General features: G+C 35.4%; 1 pseudogene; it reads left to right on the top strand.

Annotated features, from left to right (window-relative positions):
• The first annotated feature begins 16531 nt into the window (after positions 1-16531).
• LOC102486604 (60S ribosomal protein L10a pseudogene) overlaps positions 16532-23243 on the top strand; it is a 26889-nt pseudogene continuing 20177 nt past the window's right edge.

Genomic DNA, 23243 nt, shown 5'->3' with positions numbered 1-23243 from the left:
GTGTGTGCACTCGCCAGACAGAGAGAGACAGAGAGACAGAAAAAGAGAAATCACTCCCCAGGGGGGATGGTCACGCTGCAATCCCTTCTCCTCCATGCTCCTCTTGGGATCTTGGGCATGCATGCACACGCGCCTGGCGTGAGTTCTAAGCCACCGGGTCCGGGACATGAACCACGGTCGACTATGTGGGAGTCCAACGACATAGCCTTTACGCTAACTGCTGGTTCCCCAGCAAATGAAATATTGAGAATAAGCAAATTCAAAGAGTCAGAGGGCAGATTAAAGGTTACTAGAGACTTAGGAGAGGCAATGTGGAGTTCCATGAGTAAGGAATTTATGTTTTAAAAAGTTTTTGAGTAGATACTAATGATGGCTGTACAACATTGTGAATGCCATCAATTTTATTGAACTATATACATAAAATGGTGAAAGTGGAAAATTGTATGTTATATATGTTACCACGAAAAATTAAAAGGAAAATAAGCACACATTTAAAATTTTACTAAAATATCCAATAGAACAGCAAAGGAACTTTTATAACAAATACTCATTGGAAGTAGGCTGAATAAATTATGGCACAACCATTCCATGGAAGTCTATGAGGTCATTAAAAATGATATAGTAAGGTATGTTTAATGGTATAAAATGATATTTACATATACTATTAAACTTAAAATATATTCTGTACCCCTCTGTTTTGTTTAAAAATTTATATGTATCGTATTGAATGGAAAAGAAGAATTTGCTTAATAAGAACATTTCTTTGGGTACTGACTTGTGTCTTTTGTTTATCTGTATTCTCTCAATTTTCTACATCACAAAGATATATTACTTTTATAAATGGAAAAATAATAATATAAGGTTGTTGGAAAAGCCATGACATATATTTTATGTTTTTCTATGAAAAAATGTGTCATAGATTTCCTGACAACCCAATAGTCTTGGTTTTAAATAATTTAATCACAAAATTTATGCTCTAAGAAGTACAGATAGTGATTATCTTTGTAACTTGGTAGAAAAAGAAGTAAGGATGGTTTAGTCTGGCCATTTCACTTTCTATCTTATGATTGAAGGCCACAGGGTAAACAACTTATGTTACCAGTTGCACTGAATGTGAGCACTAGTTATGTAATTATGACGTTGTTGTTTTCTGCCATTGTGTGCAATGTGTACGTGAGACAGTGTGTGCCAATGAGCCACTATTGTCTGCCCCTTTAAGACCCAACCTGTGGAGGAAAAAGACCCTTGCAAACATAGACACAGTATCAGGCATGGGATATAAAAATTCAACAATCTGTTCCAAGATGGTTTTTGTCAGATTTTCTCTGGAAAATGGAGTTTATATTCTGCAGTGGTATAAAGTGACATATTTTCAAATTAGTGTTAAGAAAGTAAGGGCTAGGTGGGGCCGGCAAGTGGTGTGGTTGTTAAGAGTGTTGGACTCTCACATGGCCAAGTGTAGTTCGAGTTTCGGACCCAATGGTTTATTTTCTCACTCTCCTCCCCCCTCTCTGTCCCTCTCTGGTCAAATTTAAATTAATTAAGTAAATAAATTAATTTCAATAAAATAATTCTAAAAAAAATAAATAAAGAGTTAGGGACTGGCAAATGGCATCATGGTTATGTTGCTGGACTTGTAGTTGATCGTGGTTCGAGTCCCGGACCTGGCTGCTTATACTCACTATGGGTGCATGTGCATGTGTGCCCCAAATCCTGAGAATAGAAGAAGGAGAAGGGATTGTGTTGTGGTCAGCCTCCTACCCCCTGGGGGGTGATTTCTTGCTTTTTGTCTCTCTGGTGAGCGTATGCACTTTATAGCAAAAATCTCTCTCAAAAAGAGACAGACAGAGAGAGAGAGAGAAAAAGAAAGTAAGGGTTAGCCCATAGCATGCTAGTTAAGATGGCCAGATTGCACATAGCCAACTGTATGGTTTGAGTCCTAGACCTGGCTACCTCAGAAACACTCCAGGAGCATGTATGTGTCCAAAATCTCAAAAGGAGAAAGAGAAGGAAGAGAAGAAATTACAATGTTATCATGCTCCACTGGGGGCACTTTCTCACTTTCCATCTCTTTTTCTCTGTCTCTCTCTGGCAAGTACTTAAGTTCTCTGGAAAAATTTTTAAAAAAGAGAAAAAATAAGGCAAAGCATGGTATGTTGAGAAAAATTGAAGTAGGCCAGCTTAAGGTTTAGCAGGACTGTAGCTATTTTGAAACTAAGAAAGGCCTCTAGTTAGAATAATTTGACTCTGTACTGAGTAATGGGAAATCTGTTTTGAGGGATGGTCAGATGAGAAGCCAGGAATGGGTATTTGAAGTAAAATAAGAGTCAGAATAATTACTCAGGGAAAAGAGATTGTAGTGAGAAATAATTTGCACCTATTCTTATCTTGTATCTATAAATACTGAGAGCATGTTGAGCTTCTCAAGATAATTTGTTGGTGCTTGCTGTCTCCCTGTAACCTGGTTACAGAAATAAACTCCCTTCTTCTCCAGCCTTTGACTCTCATTTCATTGACTGCAAATAGAAGTATATGTAATTAGTTTGCTGGTAACAAAAAGACTGAGGTAAGGAAAGTATACAAATAAATAGCGAGGATACATACAATATCTTTCATTCCTATTGTGGCTTGCTTCACTCAGCAATACATCCTCCATATTCAACCCTAATATATACTGAGTATCCACACTTTGAGGTAGAAATTGAAATATTGGAGGGCATAAAAGCAGTGAAAATAGTTATGGATGCTGAAGACAGTGTGGAGTGGTCCGGGAGAAGGGAAGAATATAGAGAGGGATAGCCAGAGAACAAACAGGAAGGGGTGACATTAGTGGGACACAGAAATGGTTTACTACTTATTGATGGTTTATTACCTGGGCTGGTCTTAGAAGTATTTGGGTAAACTCTTTTTATAAGTCAAATGATATATAGTGATTGAATGTTTAAAAAAGTAATAATAATAATAATCTGAAAAAAATGATGAAAAGCTATTTGATGATGGTGTGGATAGTTATGTCTTGACTGACATGCATGCTACTTCTGCTAGAAAAAGAAATGTAATACACTCTGAAGATATGTGATTAAACTTAATATATAAAAGATTATGATAATAACACACACACGCACAAACCAATAAATAGTGAGGGAGACTTTCACAATAATTTTCATTTAAGCTGTTTTGAAGATTAATAATCAGTTGGCATGCAAAATTATGATGGGAGTGGGAAGGTTTAGGTAAAATACATTATATAGTCAAGTGTGACAAGAAAATGAGTTGGAGATATAATAGATTTAGTTCATGGTGGAGGCAGGAAAGTGTTTGATCTTGTTAAAGATCTAAAGTTTGAAAAGAATTGTGAGGTTTTAAGGAAATGACATGATGTGATACAATATTTAAAAGCTGTTTCAGAATGATGTATAGAGAATAGACATTTAAGTGCAGAATCATTGAGAATAATTTAGGAAAAATTGCAGTTGTAGAGGCACAATTGCTATCACTGGTTATGGTAGTGTTGTTTGAGAGAAATATAGTCATGTGTCACATAATAACTTTTCGGTCAATGATGAGCTACATGCCCACTGGTTGCCCATTAGATTTTAAAAGGTCTTACCATATAGCTTAGGTGTGTACTAGCTGGTCATCTAGGTTTATGTATTTACACCCTTGTGTTTACAGATGATGAAATCACCTGATAATTCATCTTCCAGAGTGTGTCCCAATCACTTGTGACTGTATGTTTTGAATACAGTCGTGAATATGTGTGCATTGGGGATATGTTTTCTAAGGTAGAATGAATGAAAGTAAGTGACAACACAGGAGTTGGATGAGTCATGTTTCCATAGTTTGAGAAAATAATTGATAATGAAAGAGAGAAAAAAATTAACTTAAAAAAAGGTGATAGAAATATCCAGGACCTAGCTAAACAACTTGGCTTTTTGTCAGACATTCAGAATAATATGTCAAATATTTATTTATAAATATGTATAAATTATACATATTTCTATATATCAATCCATATATTAATTATATATTTATACACACACAAACATAGGGCATAAAGAAGAAAAAGATTGTGTGTAGTCATGTATGTTTGGAATTATACATACTATTAAATAATGTGGCTTAGGTGAGATCATTTGGGAAGACATTAGGGAGGGAAAAATAGAGAGTTTGGGATTGGGTCCCCCCAAATTTTTAAATTCTAATACCTAAAACAAATAAACACAAAGTGAAACAGAAACAAAAAAGAAGACAATCATGAGTTAATTCTCGAAGGAAAGATATATGAATGGCCAGAAAAGCATATGAAAAATGTTCAACATCACTAACCATAAGGATAATGCAATTCAAAACACAAAATACTACCATCTCTATCCAATAAGAATGGTTACAATCAATAACAAATGAGCTCTGGTCAGCAGATGGCATAGCTGCTAAGTTGCTGGACTCCTTCATGATTGACTGCAGTTTGAGTCCTGGACCTGATGACTTGAAAACGTTGAGTGTGTGTGCACGCGTGCGTGCCCAAGATCCTGTTCGAAGAATAGAGCAGGGATTGCAGCATGGCCATCCCCCTCAATGGTGACAAAAATGTCAAAAAGACATTCCTCTTCTTTGCCAGTTCTGTAGATTCTTTCAAAATGCCCAAGACAACTCTCCTGTAAGAGCCTATTAAGCTTTTTTGAGTGGTTTTCGCTACAGGGTGTGTGCACTCGCCAGACAGAGAGAGACAGAGAGACAGAAAAAGAGAAATCACTCCCCAGGGGGGATGGTCACGCTGCAATCCCTTCTCCTCCATGCTCCTCTTGGGATCTTGGGCATGCATGCACACGCGCCTGGCGTGAGTTCTAAGCCACCGGGTCCGGGACATGAACCACGGTCGACTATGTGGGAGTCCAACGACATAGCCTTTACGCTAACTGCTGGTTCCCCAGCAAATGAAATATTGAGAATAAGCAAATTCAAAGAGTCAGAGGGCAGATTAAAGGTTACTAGAGACTTAGGAGAGGCAATGTGGAGTTCCATGAGTAAGGAATTTATGTTTTAAAAAGTTTTTGAGTAGATACTAATGATGGCTGTACAACATTGTGAATGCCATCAATTTTATTGAACTATATACATAAAATGGTGAAAGTGGAAAATTGTATGTTATATATGTTACCACGAAAAATTAAAAGGAAAATAAGCACACATTTAAAATTTTACTAAAATATCCAATAGAACAGCAAAGGAACTTTTATAACAAATACTCATTGGAAGTAGGCTGAATAAATTATGGCACAACCATTCCATGGAAGTCTATGAGGTCATTAAAAATGATATAGTAAGGTATGTTTAATGGTATAAAATGATATTTACATATACTATTAAACTTAAAATATATTCTGTACCCCTCTGTTTTGTTTAAAAATTTATATGTATCGTATTGAATGGAAAAGAAGAATTTGCTTAATAAGAACATTTCTTTGGGTACTGACTTGTGTCTTTTGTTTATCTGTATTCTCTCAATTTTCTACATCACAAAGATATATTACTTTTATAAATGGAAAAATAATAATATAAGGTTGTTGGAAAAGCCATGACATATATTTTATGTTTTTCTATGAAAAAATGTGTCATAGATTTCCTGACAACCCAATAGTCTTGGTTTTAAATAATTTAATCACAAAATTTATGCTCTAAGAAGTACAGATAGTGATTATCTTTGTAACTTGGTAGAAAAAGAAGTAAGGATGGTTTAGTCTGGCCATTTCACTTTCTATCTTATGATTGAAGGCCACAGGGTAAACAACTTATGTTACCAGTTGCACTGAATGTGAGCACTAGTTATGTAATTATGACGTTGTTGTTTTCTGCCATTGTGTGCAATGTGTACGTGAGACAGTGTGTGCCAATGAGCCACTATTGTCTGCCCCTTTAAGACCCAACCTGTGGAGGAAAAAGACCCTTGCAAACATAGACACAGTATCAGGCATGGGATATAAAAATTCAACAATCTGTTCCAAGATGGTTTTTGTCAGATTTTCTCTGGAAAATGGAGTTTATATTCTGCAGTGGTATAAAGTGACATATTTTCAAATTAGTGTTAAGAAAGTAAGGGCTAGGTGGGGCCGGCAAGTGGTGTGGTTGTTAAGAGTGTTGGACTCTCACATGGCCAAGTGTAGTTCGAGTTTCGGACCCAATGGTTTATTTTCTCACTCTCCTCCCCCCTCTCTGTCCCTCTCTGGTCAAATTTAAATTAATTAAGTAAATAAATTAATTTCAATAAAATAATTCTAAAAAAAATAAATAAAGAGTTAGGGACTGGCAAATGGCATCATGGTTATGTTGCTGGACTTGTAGTTGATCGTGGTTCGAGTCCCGGACCTGGCTGCTTATACTCACTATGGGTGCATGTGCATGTGTGCCCCAAATCCTGAGAATAGAAGAAGGAGAAGGGATTGTGTTGTGGTCAGCCTCCTACCCCCTGGGGGGTGATTTCTTGCTTTTTGTCTCTCTGGTGAGCGTATGCACTTTATAGCAAAAATCTCTCTCAAAAAGAGACAGACAGAGAGAGAGAGAGAAAAAGAAAGTAAGGGTTAGCCCATAGCATGCTAGTTAAGATGGCCAGATTGCACATAGCCAACTGTATGGTTTGAGTCCTAGACCTGGCTACCTCAGAAACACTCCAGGAGCATGTATGTGTCCAAAATCTCAAAAGGAGAAAGAGAAGGAAGAGAAGAAATTACAATGTTATCATGCTCCACTGGGGGCACTTTCTCACTTTCCATCTCTTTTTCTCTGTCTCTCTCTGGCAAGTACTTAAGTTCTCTGGAAAAATTTTTAAAAAAGAGAAAAAATAAGGCAAAGCATGGTATGTTGAGAAAAATTGAAGTAGGCCAGCTTAAGGTTTAGCAGGACTGTAGCTATTTTGAAACTAAGAAAGGCCTCTAGTTAGAATAATTTGACTCTGTACTGAGTAATGGGAAATCTGTTTTGAGGGATGGTCAGATGAGAAGCCAGGAATGGGTATTTGAAGTAAAATAAGAGTCAGAATAATTACTCAGGGAAAAGAGATTGTAGTGAGAAATAATTTGCACCTATTCTTATCTTGTATCTATAAATACTGAGAGCATGTTGAGCTTCTCAAGATAATTTGTTGGTGCTTGCTGTCTCCCTGTAACCTGGTTACAGAAATAAACTCCCTTCTTCTCCAGCCTTTGACTCTCATTTCATTGACTGCAAATAGAAGTATATGTAATTAGTTTGCTGGTAACAAAAAGACTGAGGTAAGGAAAGTATACAAATAAATAGCGAGGATACATACAATATCTTTCATTCCTATTGTGGCTTGCTTCACTCAGCAATACATCCTCCATATTCAACCCTAATATATACTGAGTATCCACACTTTGAGGTAGAAATTGAAATATTGGAGGGCATAAAAGCAGTGAAAATAGTTATGGATGCTGAAGACAGTGTGGAGTGGTCCGGGAGAAGGGAAGAATATAGAGAGGGATAGCCAGAGAACAAACAGGAAGGGGTGACATTAGTGGGACACAGAAATGGTTTACTACTTATTGATGGTTTATTACCTGGGCTGGTCTTAGAAGTATTTCATGTTGGGTAAACTCTTTTTATAAGTCAAATGATATATAGTGATTGAATGTTTAAAAAAGTAATAATAATAATAATAATCTGAAAAAAATGATGAAAAGCTATTTGATGATGGTGTGGATAGTTATGTCTTGACTGACATGCATGCTACTTCTGCTAGAAAAAGAAATGTAATACACTCTGAAGATATGTGATTAAACTTAATATATAAAAGATTATGATAATAACACACACACGCACAAACCAATAAATAGTGAGGGAGACTTTCACAATAATTTTCACTTAAGCTGTTTTGAAGATTAATAATCAGTTGGCATGCAAAATTATGATGGGAGTGGGAAGGTTTAGGTAAAATACATTATATAGTCAAGTGTGACAAGAAAATGAGTTGGAGATATAATAGATTTAGTTCATGGTGGAGGCAGGAAAGTGTTTGATCTTGTTAAAGATCTAAAGTTTGAAAAGAATTGTGAGGTTTTAAGGAAATGACATGATGTGATACAATATTTAAAAGCTGTTTCAGAATGATGTATAGAGAATAGACATTTAAGTGCAGAATCATTGAGAATAATTTAGGAAAAATTGCAGTTGTAGAGGCACAATTGCTATCACTGGTTATGGTAGTGTTGTTTGAGAGAAATATAGTCATGTGTCACATAATAACTTTTCGGTCAATGATGAGCTACATGCCCACTGGTTGCCCATTAGATTTTAAAAGGTCTTACCATATAGCTTAGGTGTGTACTAGCTGGTCATCTAGGTTTATGTATTTACACCCTTGTGTTTACAGATGATGAAATCACCTGATAATTCATCTTCCAGAGTGTGTCCCAATCACTTGTGACTGTATGTTTTGAATACAGTCGTGAATATGTGTGCATTGGGGATATGTTTTCTAAGGTAGAATGAATCAAAGTAAGTGACAACACAGGAGTTGGATGAGTCATGTTTCCATAGTTTGAGAAAATAATTGATAATGAAAGAGAGAAAAAAATTAACTTAAAAAAAGGTGATAGAAATATCCAGGACCTAGCTAAACAACTTGGCTTTTTGTCAGACATTCAGAATAATATGTCAAATATTTATTTATAAATATGTATAAATTATACATATTTCTATATATCAATCCATATATTAATTATATATTTATACACACACAAACATAGGGCATAAAGAAGAAAAAGATTGTGTGTAGTCATGTATGTTTGGAATTATACATACTATTAAATAATGTGGCTTAGGTGAGATCATTTGGGAAGACATTAGGGAGGGAAAAATAGAGAGTTTGGGATTGGGTCCCCCCAAATTTTTAAATTCTAATACCTAAAACAAATAAACACAAAGTGAAACAGAAACAAAAAAGAAGACAATCATGAGTTAATTCTCGAAGGAAAGATATATGAATGGCCAGAAAAGCATATGAAAAATGTTCAACATCACTAACCATAAGGATAATGCAATTCAAAACACAAAATACTACCATCTCTATCCAATAAGAATGGTTACAATCAATAACAAATGAGCTCTGGTCAGCAGATGGCATAGCTGTTAAGTTGCTGGACTCCTTCATGATTGACTGCAGTTTGAGTCCTGGACCTGATGACTTGAAAACGTTGAGTGTGTGTGCACGCGTGCGTGCCCAAGATCCTGTTCGAAGAATAGAGCAGGGATTGCAGCATGGCCATCCCCCTCAATGGTGACAAAAATGTCAAAAAGACATTCCTCTTCTTTGCCAGTTCTGTAGATTCTTTCAAAATGCCCAAGACAACTCTCCTGTAAGAGCCTATTAAGCTGTTTTCCAACATGGTCCCTCCAGGGCTGCTTGCCTTCAGGTGTGTGTGCTTCAGATACTGGAAGAGCCTCTTATGACGGAAGAGCTTTTACAATTATGGACTGAATTGTGCGCTGTTCCAATAAGGGCCATTCCCTAAAACTAACCACTCTTTTTATTTTACTGTGAGTTAAAACATTAAAATTTTTATACCATGATTATTAAACTAGTATTTTCAGTGATTGCAAAAGCATTTGCTGGTGACTAAAAATACACAATACAATTTTGTGCAAAGTCTCTTGACTGGATTTATAATATTTTAAAATGTGATTATTTGCAAAACTGAAAGATTTCATATTCACTGACATAAAGGTATTTTATTTATTTATTTATATTTTGGAGAGGTTTTTGCTATAGGACGTGTGCACTCACCAGAAAGACAGAGGAGAAACAGAGAGACAGAAAGCGAGAAATCACTCCCCTCCCAGGGGAGAGGGCATGCACGCACACACACCCGGTGTGAGTTTAAGCCACCAGGTCTGAGACTCAAACTGGTCAACTACATGGGAGTCCAGAGAAATTGCCATTATGCTAACTGCTGGTCATGCTATTTTATTTTTATTGAGTAAATATTTTATTAAATGGGCTAATAAATATTTATTTATTAATATTTTTTAATTTCAATTTATTTTATATATTCAATCACATGTTACTTAGCTTACAAAATAAATATTCCAGCATGTGTACATTTCTCATCAGTCCAGTTGACAATACTATAAAGTTATCTTCAATAGATAATAATCCATTCCTTTGTCACATAAATGCCTTGCTTATCTATTTTCTCTTTAATGTCCTTCCTCAGAATATTTATTTATAAGGGAAATCTTTTGGCAATGGTACTTCTCTTTGTTTAGTTAAAATTATTGTGGTATTTGCCAGATGTGTGTGCATGCATGCCAAGATCCCAAGAGGAGAATGAAGAAGGGATTGTGACATGGCTATTCTCCCTGGGGGTGATTTTTTGCTTTCTATCTCTGTCTCTGTCTTTATGGAGATCACATGTGACCTATAGCAAAAAAAAAAAACTCTCTTAAAAAAAAAAAACTTATTGTGGTATTTTCTTCTACAAAATTATTCTCACTGTTCTTCAATGTTTTCTTTCCCTTATTCATTTAAAAGAGTCAGTCTTAAAATTAATTAACATTCAAAGATATATTGCAGACTGTGAAGCCATATTTTCCATTCTGTCCTACAAAAATATAAATGGCATTTTTGGTTTTAAAGGTGTGAATAATGGAGGTGGTGTGAGGTGTTGAACTGCCACATGACTGACCGTGGTTCGAATCCTGGTTGCTTGAGAATCATGCCAGGCGTATGGGTCTTTTTGCCCAAAATCCCAGGAGGAAAATGGAAAAAGAGGGATTACAGCATGGCCATCTTCCCTGTGGGGACTGATGTCTCATTTTCCCTCTTACTGTTTCTCTCTGTCTCTCTCCTCTCCCTAGGACTCGAATCTTAATTAAAAAAAAAAGGTGTAAATAATAAAAATAGTCTAAAATCTTCTCTATTATACAAAGTTAATATTTTACAAAGATAGTCTTAAAATTTCATATATTCTCTGATATTAATGTGTTGTTTTCTTTAAATTTTCAATGCATTTTCCAAATGTAGCTTTTTCTTACTTCTCTTTTATGCTTAATTACAGATTAAGTCCCAGAAAATAAAAAGAATAGGTGCTAATTACCCCTCATTATTAGTGCTCTAAAAAACCCTAAATCTCCCGAATAAATTGTTTTTGCTGACTATGCTGATTATAGTGTTTGAATCTGGGCTAATAAAAAAATAAATAAATGAAGCTACTCATTACTTTCCTGTCCAGAGTCTTAAAGCAAAGAAAGCAACAATGGAATGAAGAGAGAAGCAACTCTTTAAAACATTTTTAAATGAAATATAGACTAGGGTTTGAGATAAAAATGTGTTCTTAAATTTTAGATATGATTTGCATAGGAATCTAATCATCCTTACCAAAGTTTTATAACCTAAGATTCTGAGTTGAGATAGATAATAGTTTTTCTTTGTAATTAATATAAAATAAAGCTATATTACTTCAACTATTAAAATAATTTAGTTAGCTATATTACTTCAATTATTAAAATAATTTAGTTATTCATTGGCTATAAAGCTTACTTTGTGTATGATGTTGATAACAATATTATGAAGATGTCAAGTCTATGAAGTCCCCCCAAAATAGTAGGAATAAAAATTTTCTGAAGTAAAATTTTTCATCTGAAATCACCTGTATTATAAAACTTGTTTAATGTCCAGTGAATTAATTGGCACATTAAGGACAATTGTATTTCTGCGAACTAGTTCAAAGGATGAAAGAACATGGAGACACGCAGGCTATGAAAGCAAAGCCGCAGCAAAGCTTCCGCCCCTTCTTTCAGGCACGTGGACCAGGAGGTTTCATATGTCACGTGAAATATCCTCTGGTGATTTGCTGGCACCATCATGACTTTCAACTTCCAGAAAGTTTAATGTTTCAATTTCCTGTGCTTTAACACTACCTTCAAGTTGGCACAAATCAAATGGCTCAACTGACTCTATGAGTTACTGGCATTTAGAACCTTCATTGTGACTTCAAATGCTGGTCCTTACCTTAGAGCTAATGTCTTTTAAATGTCTTCTTTTTTTATTTAATATATGTATATAAATATATGTGTGTATGCATTCATCAACTATCAGATTTCTATGGCTCATACTATGGCTCATTTGTAAAACCATTCTATGTGATAGAAGTAGAAGTAATTTATCAGATTATATAAGTTTGAATAATTAAATTATATATACACTGAAATATTTAACCTAGTATAATAATTTAACATGACCTTACTATATGCCAGGAACTAAGCAGCTTAAAAACATGATCTCATTTAAGTATATTAATATATTTAAATAAAGCTCAGTAATTGGTAATCATGTAGAAAAGTTGTGGGAGGCCAGCTTCATAGCCCAGTGGTTAAGCACGGTGCACAGGGAGCCAGATACTGCATGATGTACCCTAATTCAAATCCTGTTCCTGTCAGCTTGAAAAACCCAAGTAGGGTGTGTGTGTATGTGAAAGTGTTTCTGTGAATACCTAAAGTCCTGACAGGATGGAGAAATGGAGGGAAAAGGATTGAGGCATGGCTACACTACCAGTGATAGGTATTTTCTCTCTCTCTCTCTCTCTCTCTCTCTCTCTGGATGTTTCCTCTAGCAATTGAAGAAAAGCAAATGTTAAGAAGAAAGTGTTTGGATTTATAGAATAAAGTTATGAAGATAGTGTGCCTGATTATGTAAACGGACTACAAAAGATTCACAGAAAACTATAATTTAATTACAAGTTTATTGTGATGGAAACAAATTTTGAAATCTGTGAATAGTTTTTCTATAACATACATTTTCCATGGACGATTTGAAGACCCGCCCCCCAAAAGTGGAACATAAAGTTAAGACTGTAAAGAAATGCATCGGATCTGCTGCAGTTTAGAAGTCTGGCAGTACCAGATGACTATTGAATTTTCCTCCCAGAATATCAGGTCTCTTACACATTATAGTTAAATATTTTAAAAGTTTTTCTATATGATTTACTTATAAATATTGTAAAATAATAAAATTTTAAATTATATAATATCATAGGCTACATTTGAATGTTTGCATGGATGATCTTATTTAGTTCATTTGTAAACTTCTTCAAATATCAAATATTTAAAGCTTGATTTCCAGATAAAATGTGTATCTTTGAGAGCTTGTGATTATCCCATTAGTTCATAACAATTAAGTAGAAAACACACTTTTGCAATATAATGAGATTACAGAGTCTACTTCTTTTTTAAAAAGCTTATTTGATTCACAAGCAAAGAGACATGAAGAGAGAGACAGCACCCCCAACAGGGTCTCCATGCCATAATCTACATTCAGCTTTCACAGCCCAAAATCAGGGGCATGGGTGTGCCCAGTGTACTCATGGAACCCTCTAGAAGCAAACCTAAGACCTTCCAAGATGGTTTAGCACTGCAGAGTCTGGTGATTTATGGCTGCTCCACTGTCTAGTTCCCCAGAGCCCACATTTATAAATGTTAGATATCCCGAGCTATTGTTAGAGGGATACTTTAATTTTTATTACAAAAGAAAAATTGCAGGAATTGCATAAATGCTGAAAAGAAAATGAAAGCATAGAATAAATCATCTTTGAGTCATGATTATGTACCAAGCTCTGCTCAAAACATTTTGTTCATATATATATTAATTTAATCTACCAACAACCTCATTTAGTTATTACTATTAGTTGTAGTACTTTGTATTTAATGATCAACAGGAAACTAGCATGGACTAGTTGAAACTTTGCCAAAGTTAACGATCCAACAATTGTTTAAGTCTGGATGTGTGGCCAGGGAAAGTGATTGCACAGCTGTGGTCTTGGACACTGCACTTCATTGCCATCACTTCTGCCTGCTAGAAAATTATGTCCACTTCATTGTTGTCATCTTCTTATTTTTAATTATTTATTTATGTTGTGTAATTTGCTATAGAGCCCACGTGCCCCTGGAGAGAGAGAGAGAAAGAGAAAGAAAGCACCCCTCAGAGAAGATGACACTATTCTTCTCTCAGGATTTTGGGCATCATTCACATGCTTCTGGCATGTTTTTCAAGTTGTGAAGTCCAGTACTCAAGTTGCACTGTTGACCATGTGGGATGCAGCTGCCTTAACCACCATACCAGTGGGCTCCATGTCCAGCCTGTTGGTAATAAGATAATAGTACCTGCAGTTCTTTGGAGGGATCAGTCCTATCTCACTAAACTTAATCCTTGTAGATCACCCTAAAATATTTATCTTTCTAAATGAAGAACTGCCTACATGGTTATGTATATTCAGATATATAAGGGGGTCTTCAAACGGTTCATAAAAATGTATATTATGAAAAAACTATGCATGATCTCAAAATGTTTTGTCCCAAGTAAACTCATTTTTAATTCCATTTTCCAAAAAACTTTAAAAGCTCCTTGTACTAGACCCATAATAAACTGTTACTGAGTTTCATAGTAACATATATAATGATAATATATTATTTACAATTGATCTTATAACTCAATTTGGTTTAATCAGACACATTTTGTTCTTCCTTCTCTCCCTTCTGGGAATTCTGATTTGAGCTCAATATGGTGGATAAAGGCAGCTGGGATCACTCAGACACTAACACCTAGGACACTAACACCTGGGCATTAATATCCTTCTCACACATGTTTTCATGTGCTTCCTGAAGGGTGGTACAATAACATTTATCTTTATGAGGATTTTCTAATTCTATATAATTTCCCATATTGCTTTTTCTTCACAGGAAAACACATTTTGTTTTTTTAATCCAAAGCATCCTAACTGATACAATATACCATGTAACATTATCTTACTATTTCTACTTAAATTTTCCTCACATTCCTTTAATTACTACTTACCATGCACTTATTGTGGGCAAATCTATAAAACAGGAAGTAAGCTAAAAATCAATAACCTGAGAGTAAGACATGAGATTAACATGCAAATAGATTACGATACGAGATTCTGTTTAACTAACAAACAAGAATTAATTATGTCTACTGACAATTACTGAATCCCTATTTTTTGCCTTTTATATACTAACCTACAATTTATAATGAAGCAATTTATTTGTAGAACAGATGTTTGGTGTTAAGGGATAGCTTAGAAATGAATGACTATAAATTTAGCTTGTTCAGGTACACATCTGATATACTTCCAGTTAAAATGACATGATTTAGACAGCCATTCATTAAATATCTATTAGCCTGAGGTGTATTTCATTTTTAGAGAAATTCTCTAGATAAGCTAAATAATGTATAGTGATTGAATATATATATATTAACTAACTAACTAATTAATTAATTAATTAAAAATTCTATTGTATATTCTAAAATTTTAAACACAGTTTGGGTAAAATGAAACTCCAGTTCTTTTGTGGTTACTGCAGTGTGAAGCACCATGAGCAGTGAATTGGGTCTTCAAACGGTTCATAAAAATGTATATTATGAAAAAACTATGCATGATCTCAAAATGTTTTGTCCCAAGTAAACTCATTTTTAATTCCATTTTCCAAAAAACTTTAAAAGCTCCTTGTACTAGACCCATAATAAACTGTTACTGAGTTTCATAGTAACATATATAATGATAATATATTATTTACAATTGATCTTATAACTCAATTTGGTTTAATCAGACACATTTTGTTCTTCCTTCTCTCCCTTCTGGGAATTCTGATTTGAGCTCAATATGGTGGATAAAGGCAGCTGGGATCACTCAGACACTAACACCTAGGACACTAACACCTGGGCATTAATATCCTTCTCACACATGTTTTCATGTGCTTCCTGAAGGGTGGTACAATAACATTTATCTTTATGAGGATTTTCTAATTCTATATAATTTCCCATATTGCTTTTTCTTCACAGGAAAACACATTTTGTTTTTTTAATCCAAAGCATCCTAACTGATACAATATACCATGTAACATTATCTTACTATTTCTACTTAAATTTTCCTCACATTCCTTTAATTACTACTTACCATGCACTTATTGTGGGCAAATCTATAAAACAGGAAGTAAGCTAAAAATCAATAACCTGAGAGTAAGACATGAGATTAACATGCAAATAGATTACGATACGAGATTCTGTTTAACTAACAAACAAGAATTAATTATGTCTACTGACAATTACTGAATCCCTATTTTTTGCCTTTTATATACTAACCTACAATTTATAATGAAGCAATTTATTTGTAGAACAGATGTTTGGTGTTAAGGGATAGCTTAGAAATGAATGACTATAAATTTAGCTTGTTCAGGTACACATCTGATATACTTCCAGTTAAAATGACATGATTTAGACAGCCATTCATTAAATATCTATTAGCCTGAGGTGTATTTCATTTTTAGAGAAATTCTCTAGATAAGCTAAATAATGTATAGTGATTGAATATATATATATTAACTAACTAATTAATTAATTAATTAATTAATTAAAAATTCTATTGTATATTCTAAAATTTTAAACACAGTTTGGGTAAAATGAAACTCCAGTTCTTTTGTGGTTACTGCAGTGTGAAGCACCATGAGCAGTGAATTCTCTAGGAATACCCTCTACCAGGTGGTGCTGGAAGTCCTGCTCAGAAACCAGTGCAAGTCCCAAAAGTTTTTGGAAATGGTGGGGATGCAGATCAGCTGGATGAACTAAGACAAGGACAAATGAAGGACAAATGCTTCCCAGGTACCATCAAACTTAAGTCCACTCCCTGCCCTAGATCCTCTGTGTGTGTCCTGGGCAACCTACAACAGTGCGTGGAGACCAAGGCTGTAGATAGCCCCCACATGGACATGGAGGTGCTGAAGAAACTTGACAAGAAGAAGAATCTCAGCAAGAGGATACTGGTCAAAAGACTAGTGAAGAAACAATGAAGCTTTTTTCCTCTCAGAGTTATTAATGAAGAAGATCTCATGAATCCTGGGTCCAGGTCTAAATAAGGCTGACACGTTCCCTTCCCTCCTTATGCACAATGAGAACATGGTGGCAAAGTCAATGAGGTGAAGTCCACAGTCAGGTTCCAGATCAAGAAGGAGGTATGCCTAGCTGTGGCCATTGGCCATGTGAGGATGGCAGATGATGAGCTTGCTTACAACATCCACTTAGCTGTTAACTTTCTGGTATCATTACTCATGAAGAATTGGCAGAGCGTCTTGGTTTTGCACATGGAGAGCACTGTCGGTAAGTTCCAGCACCTGTGTTAAAGCACATCCTAGGGACCAGCAAATTGTGTAGCAGTTACATCGCTGGACTCTCACATGGTCAACTATGGTTGGAGTCTGGGACCCTGTGCTTGAAAGTCACGCCTGTCGTGTGTGTGTGTGTGTGTGTGTGTGTGTGTGTGTGCTCAAGATCCTGGGAGGAGGATGGATTGCAGTGTGGCCATTTCCCCTGAAAGGTGATTTCTCACTTTCCCTCTTGCTTTCTGTCTCATTTCCCCTCCCCCTGTTTGTCTCCCTCTCTCTCTTCTGTGAGGGCCCTATGATAAAAACCTCTAAAGAAACACACACACACACACGCACACACACACACACACACATCCTAGTAAATTCTAATGCCACACTGTAAGTTTTATAGTGTAATATGGATTTAATTTTACAATAGAAAATAATACATTTCTTCCACAATACTGTATAAAACACACAAATGCCGTTTCTATTATTAACATATCTGTATGTTATAATTTCATACATTTTGATTTGTTATTTCACATGCTCAAAGCTAAAGAGAAGTCAGTTCAACTTGAAGCAATGAGACAGATTCCAAATTGAACACAACTACATAATAGTATACAATTTTAGGCACACCTCACTTTGAAGTTGTTGATGTAGTTACGCTGCACAGCTGCCTTATAGATCCACTCTCCTGAAAAACAAAAAAGCTTAGAGGTGTGAAGTACCATCAGGTTGCCAGTTCTCCATTAAGAATCTGCTCTGAGGATGATGGGAATCTGAAGAGCTGAACAGTCAGCTGAAGTTTAGAGGTTAAGAAGTTTCTTGGCATTCTGGACGGTTATACAGAGTTGATGAGAAGGCACAAACTGGAATTCAAAGCTAACCTGGGAGGAAAAACCTGGATTACACCCCACAATTTCAGTTGGGACCCTGAAAGGATATGCCTTAGATTAGGTGAACAGAAAATCAGCAAGTCCTCAGCAACTAAAGCCAGCTCCAAATCAGGTCAGTCTGTGTTAAGGCTATCTGCCCACTGCTTAATTGATTCTTGAAGCAAACATATTTGGAAGAGAAAGCAATTTGAGCTTCAAATTGTCTTACAATGTTTGATACATAATTTCTGGGTCTCATCCTAAAATAATCAGGCATGTAACAAGAAAATAACTGAAAGCAAACCAAAGGGAGAAAAAAATAGAAATAGAAATTTTATGGTAAAACTGCCAAAAACAAAGACAAAGAAGAAAATTATAAAGGCAGCCAGAAAATAGAATAAAAGAAGCCAGGAAAATAGCACATTGCCTTCAAAGAAAAACTTCCCCAAAGACACAATAAAACCAGAAGACAATGGACTGACATCTTTGAAGTGCCAACCCAGAATTCAATACCTTGTACAAACATCATTCATAAGTGAAGATAATATACATTTCTTGGGAAAATGAAAACTGGGAGACATCAGCTTTGTAAGGCCCTGATTAAAGAAAATATGCTGTGGGGAGATCCTGGCATTGAAAGCAATCACAATAGAACCAAGGGGAAGAAGACTGAAGAGGAGTGTGAGGAGTAAACATGAGGTTGATCAAGTGAAGTTTTGCTAAGAAAATGATCACATCTTGTGAAAACATAAGTATCACATGTATGTACAATTCGTATGTCAGACAATATAAAAATATATGCAAACATTAATTAAAGCACTGATACATAATGAAACAAAAGATTTGGGATATAACTGGAGATAAAATGTTCTAAGAATTTTAAGATCCTTTTCTTGTCTGAAAGATGGAAATAGTCTAAGTTTTATCATATCTGAAATGAGTTAAGGATCTATTTTATAAATTTTGGATATCTCGTCCACTAAAACTAAGACAAGTCCAAATAAATGACTAGAAATGAAAATAGAAAAATTAAAAAACAATACAAAACATCCCCCCAAAAGGAGGAAAGGAATGGAAATATAATAAAACATACTCTAATAAGATAGCATATTTAAACACAAATATGTATGTGATTAGACTATTCCTAAATAAATTAATCAACAAATTATAAGAACAAGTTTGTCAGACTAGTTTGTTTTTAAAGAATCATTTATTTGTCATCATAAATTTTCAATTTTGACCAGAGAGAGAAAGTGAGAGAGAGAGAGCAAGCCACCAGGTGCAGGACTCAAACCACTGTTGGCCATGTGGGAGTTCAGCGCCCTTTTCCACCATGCCCCCTGCCAGCCCAGTTTTACAAAGTTTTATTAGTTTTACAAAGAAAATAATTTTATGTTGTACATAACTATTTCACCTTGCATAAAAGTAAAACAAGTGGAATAGTGTGGGAAAATATATACAATAAAAACACCAATCAAAATAGTTTCAGTTGCATATAATAGCTTTTTTTTTTTTTTTTCACTCACCAGAAAGTAACAGAAAGAGAGGAAATGAGAAATCAATCCCCCAGGAAATGACCATGCTACAATCCCTTCTCCTCTTATTCTCTTGGGATTCTGGGCACACATACACACATGCCAGCATGAATTTCAAGTGGTTGGGTCCAGGACTCAAACCACATAGTTGCTTATGTGATATCCAACTACCTTAAACTCCATGCCACCTACTGGCCCTATAATGGCACTTTTAATAGTGCTGGCATATAATGAGCATTTAATAAATAATAAACGTTAATTTTATCTACATCTCATGTTAGACTTTGAGAAATTGCTATATGGACTTTTTAAAGTTTATTCATTTCATAAGTGTGAGATACAAAGAGAGAGAAAGAGATAAAAAACAAGCAACCTTAACAGGATCTCATCCCTCAGTCCCCTCCCCAACTTTTCAGCCAACCAGGATCCTGGATGTGTAAATTCTTTGTGCACAGGTCACCAGGAGAACCAAACCTACACACTCCCATATGGCTCCAGCATAAATTAGCAGAACAATAGATCCCATCTTTTTTAAAATTTTTTAAAATTTTTAATTTGATTTTTACAAAATCATTATCCTTCACAGTGCTTTCAGATTTTTTTCTACATTGTTTATAACAAAATTTTCTCACTCCAGAATTATCTGCCATTGCTGCTATAGTTGGTGTATTTATTAAATTTCTGCAACGATAAAATACTTCACAATAAACCTGAAATTTCAACAATTTACAATAACAAGCATTTATTTTTCTGACTTGTGGGTCCATATTAGATGTGCATATTGATGTGCTCCATAGGGTACTCATTCTGGGATTGCCAGCAGCCTGGGTTATGGTCCCTTCAAGGTAGATGGTAGAAAGGAAGAGTTTAGCAAAACAATAAAAGCACAAACTACATTTTATATTGAAACCTGTATAGACCGTTCAGTTTATATCTATATGCTAGTGAGGTTAAAAATTAGTATCTTGGAGCTAGATGGTGATGCAGCAGTAAACAGTCAAGCTCTGAGAGCAGACACACGTGAGCAGTTGCCGATTGCTTCGGGAGACCTGAGCGTGCCCCGCACACGCATGCCCACAATCTGTGCTGGCTGACCCAGCAGTGGGTTGCAGCATTAGGACTCTAGCAGGGGTCCCACATTTCTGTCTCTTTCTATTCCTAGCTCTGTCTCTTTCCATCTCTCTCACTCATAAAATGACTAAAAATAATCTTTAGAAAAACCTGGTTCTCATGCTATGAATCAATCTATATGCAAGACGCTGAGCTTTAGGAGGGTGCTTAGGAATGATCTGCATAGCAGCGCATTTTTAGTGCCCAGCATTGAGATGGGAGCCTAACCGGGGCTCAAAAACTATGTGTCAGATAACAGATATGGTTTTGGCTTTTTAAAAAAACATGCTACTTAGGATCAACAGATGGCATAATGATTGTCACTGGACTCCCACATTGTCAGTCTCAGTTTGAGTCCTGGAAGTCCTGGACCCAGTGGCTTAAAACTCTCACCAGGTGTGTATGCATGCGTGACTAAAGTCCCAAAAGAGGAATGGAGGAGAAGGGATTGTGGTGTGGCCATCTTTCCTGGGAGTGCTTTCTTGTTTACTGTCTCTCTTTCTCTCTCTGTCTCTCTGGTGAGTGTACACACCCTGTAGCAAAAATTTCTCTGAAAAAAAAAAAAACTATCTCTCTATATATGATATTTAGAAGAGAGATATACGTTAATCAAAAATGCTAATCACTGTTACAGTACATCCATGATAAATTCTGTATAGAAACGAATCCTCTGATGGCCTCTCAAAGGAAGATTTGACATAAAAGTGATTAGTAAAAGCCAAAATGAAATGGTGGAATAACCTAGAATAACTGTTAAATAATCAAAAGACAAAATAATAAGGAAGGGAGAGTAGAGAACGTCAGACATAGGAAATAGCATATGAAATGCACTGAGGTGTGAAGGGACATTAGTGAGTATCGATCACAAAAAAACCTGGTGCAGAGGGTATGAGGAGGATCCATGGTGTGGTCAGAGACTAAGGAGACACTTAGGGACAGTCTGTGACCAAGTTAATATTTGCCTTTAGCAAAAATGCAAGGAAACAAATAATTTTATGTCTTTGTTGATGCAATCAGACTTTTAAAATATTATTCTCTCTGCTATGAGAAAAAAAAATCTAATAGGATCCAAGGTAAGTGTGAAAAAAAAAAACCCAGAAAGTTATTTGCTTATTTGTAATGTACAAGGAGAAAAGCCATAAAAATAAAGAATTTTTATTTGGTAAAATATTAAGTAAGCATATGTGCTATTCTACAGATGATAATGTTATTTTCCAAGATAGAAAACATTGGAAGAGATGCACGTTTATGGACATCCTATTTCATTGTATGTGTGCTTGTAATATCCTTAATATAACCAGTATATAATATTAAACATACATATCATATTACCCAATACAAAATGACTGATGTTCAGTGAAAAAAGTTACAAGACATAACAAAAAAAATGGAAAAAAAAAACAGAAGTAACAAAGGAGCCAACAAAACTAGACTCAGACATGTTACAGATAGATAAATTAGTTATGATTACCATGCTAAAGGCTCCAACGGAAAACAGACATGACATAAGAGAAGGAAAATGTAAGCAAAGAAATGGAAAAGTCCAAGAAAATATCAAAAGGTAGTGCCAATCAATGTAATATAAACAAAATTATGATAATAATAATCAGAAAAAAGGTAACTCCAAAAATCAAAAACACTGTAACAGAAATCAGTACTGACATTGGTAGCTCACCAGTAGTCTGAACACAGTCTAGGAAAGGAATTAGTAAGTGTTTATTAGTTGAATTTTCTCACACTTAAATGCAATGAGTAAAGCAAGGGGGAAAAAATGAAGAATGAAAACTGTGGGGGCAATTTCCAGAACTTTAACAAATACCTAATATGAATCTATGAATAAAAATGTAATATAGCAGTACTATTTCAAGTAACCATGGCTGAGAACTTAGTCAAATTAAGAACAGTCACCAAAATAAAGACCCAGGAAGCTCAGAGTCAACGGGCATGATCAATACACCCACGGGTATGCACATGCATGTGAACACTCTGAAATGGCACATAGCATATTTAAGTGACAGAAAACCAAAGATAAAGTCTTGAGAGAAATAAAAAACAATAAAAGGGGCCAGTGGTGGTGTAATTGGACTCATATTGAAAAGCTGCTGATGTATCTTGAAGTTTCCTGGGAACACTGGGCGCGTGTGTGCCCATGATCCTGGGCTGGGGAAGATGAGACAGTTCACCATGTGGAGACCTTTAACGGGGGGCCTGCCTCTCTGCCTTTCATTTTCTGATTTTCTCTCTCTTATGTACATAATAAATAAAGAAATTTTAAGAAAAAGAAAAGGGAAAAAATTTCTAAAGAAAAACAAGAATCACATCAGGCTTTTCATCATAAATCTATTAGTAAGAAAATAGCAGGGTAAGATATTTAAAATGTTGAAACGAGAGGAAAAAAACATTTGGAATTGTGTATCAGGAGTGATTATCCATCCAAAGTGCAGAAGTGCTGGTACCTGGCACAGTGGTAGCGCACTGCTCCGGAGATACTGGATCCCATGTGGTAACTGTGGTTGGAATTGCTGCCCCAGCTGCCTTGAAACATGCTGGG

Source organism: Tupaia chinensis, unplaced genomic scaffold (assembly GCF_000334495.1).
Source record: "Tupaia chinensis unplaced genomic scaffold, TupChi_1.0 Scaffold145407_1, whole genome shotgun sequence".
Lineage (NCBI taxonomy): Eukaryota > Metazoa > Chordata > Mammalia > Scandentia > Tupaiidae > Tupaia > Tupaia belangeri.
The sequence above is the reverse complement of the archived record's forward strand: the minus strand, read 5'-3'. Positions and strand labels throughout refer to the sequence as shown.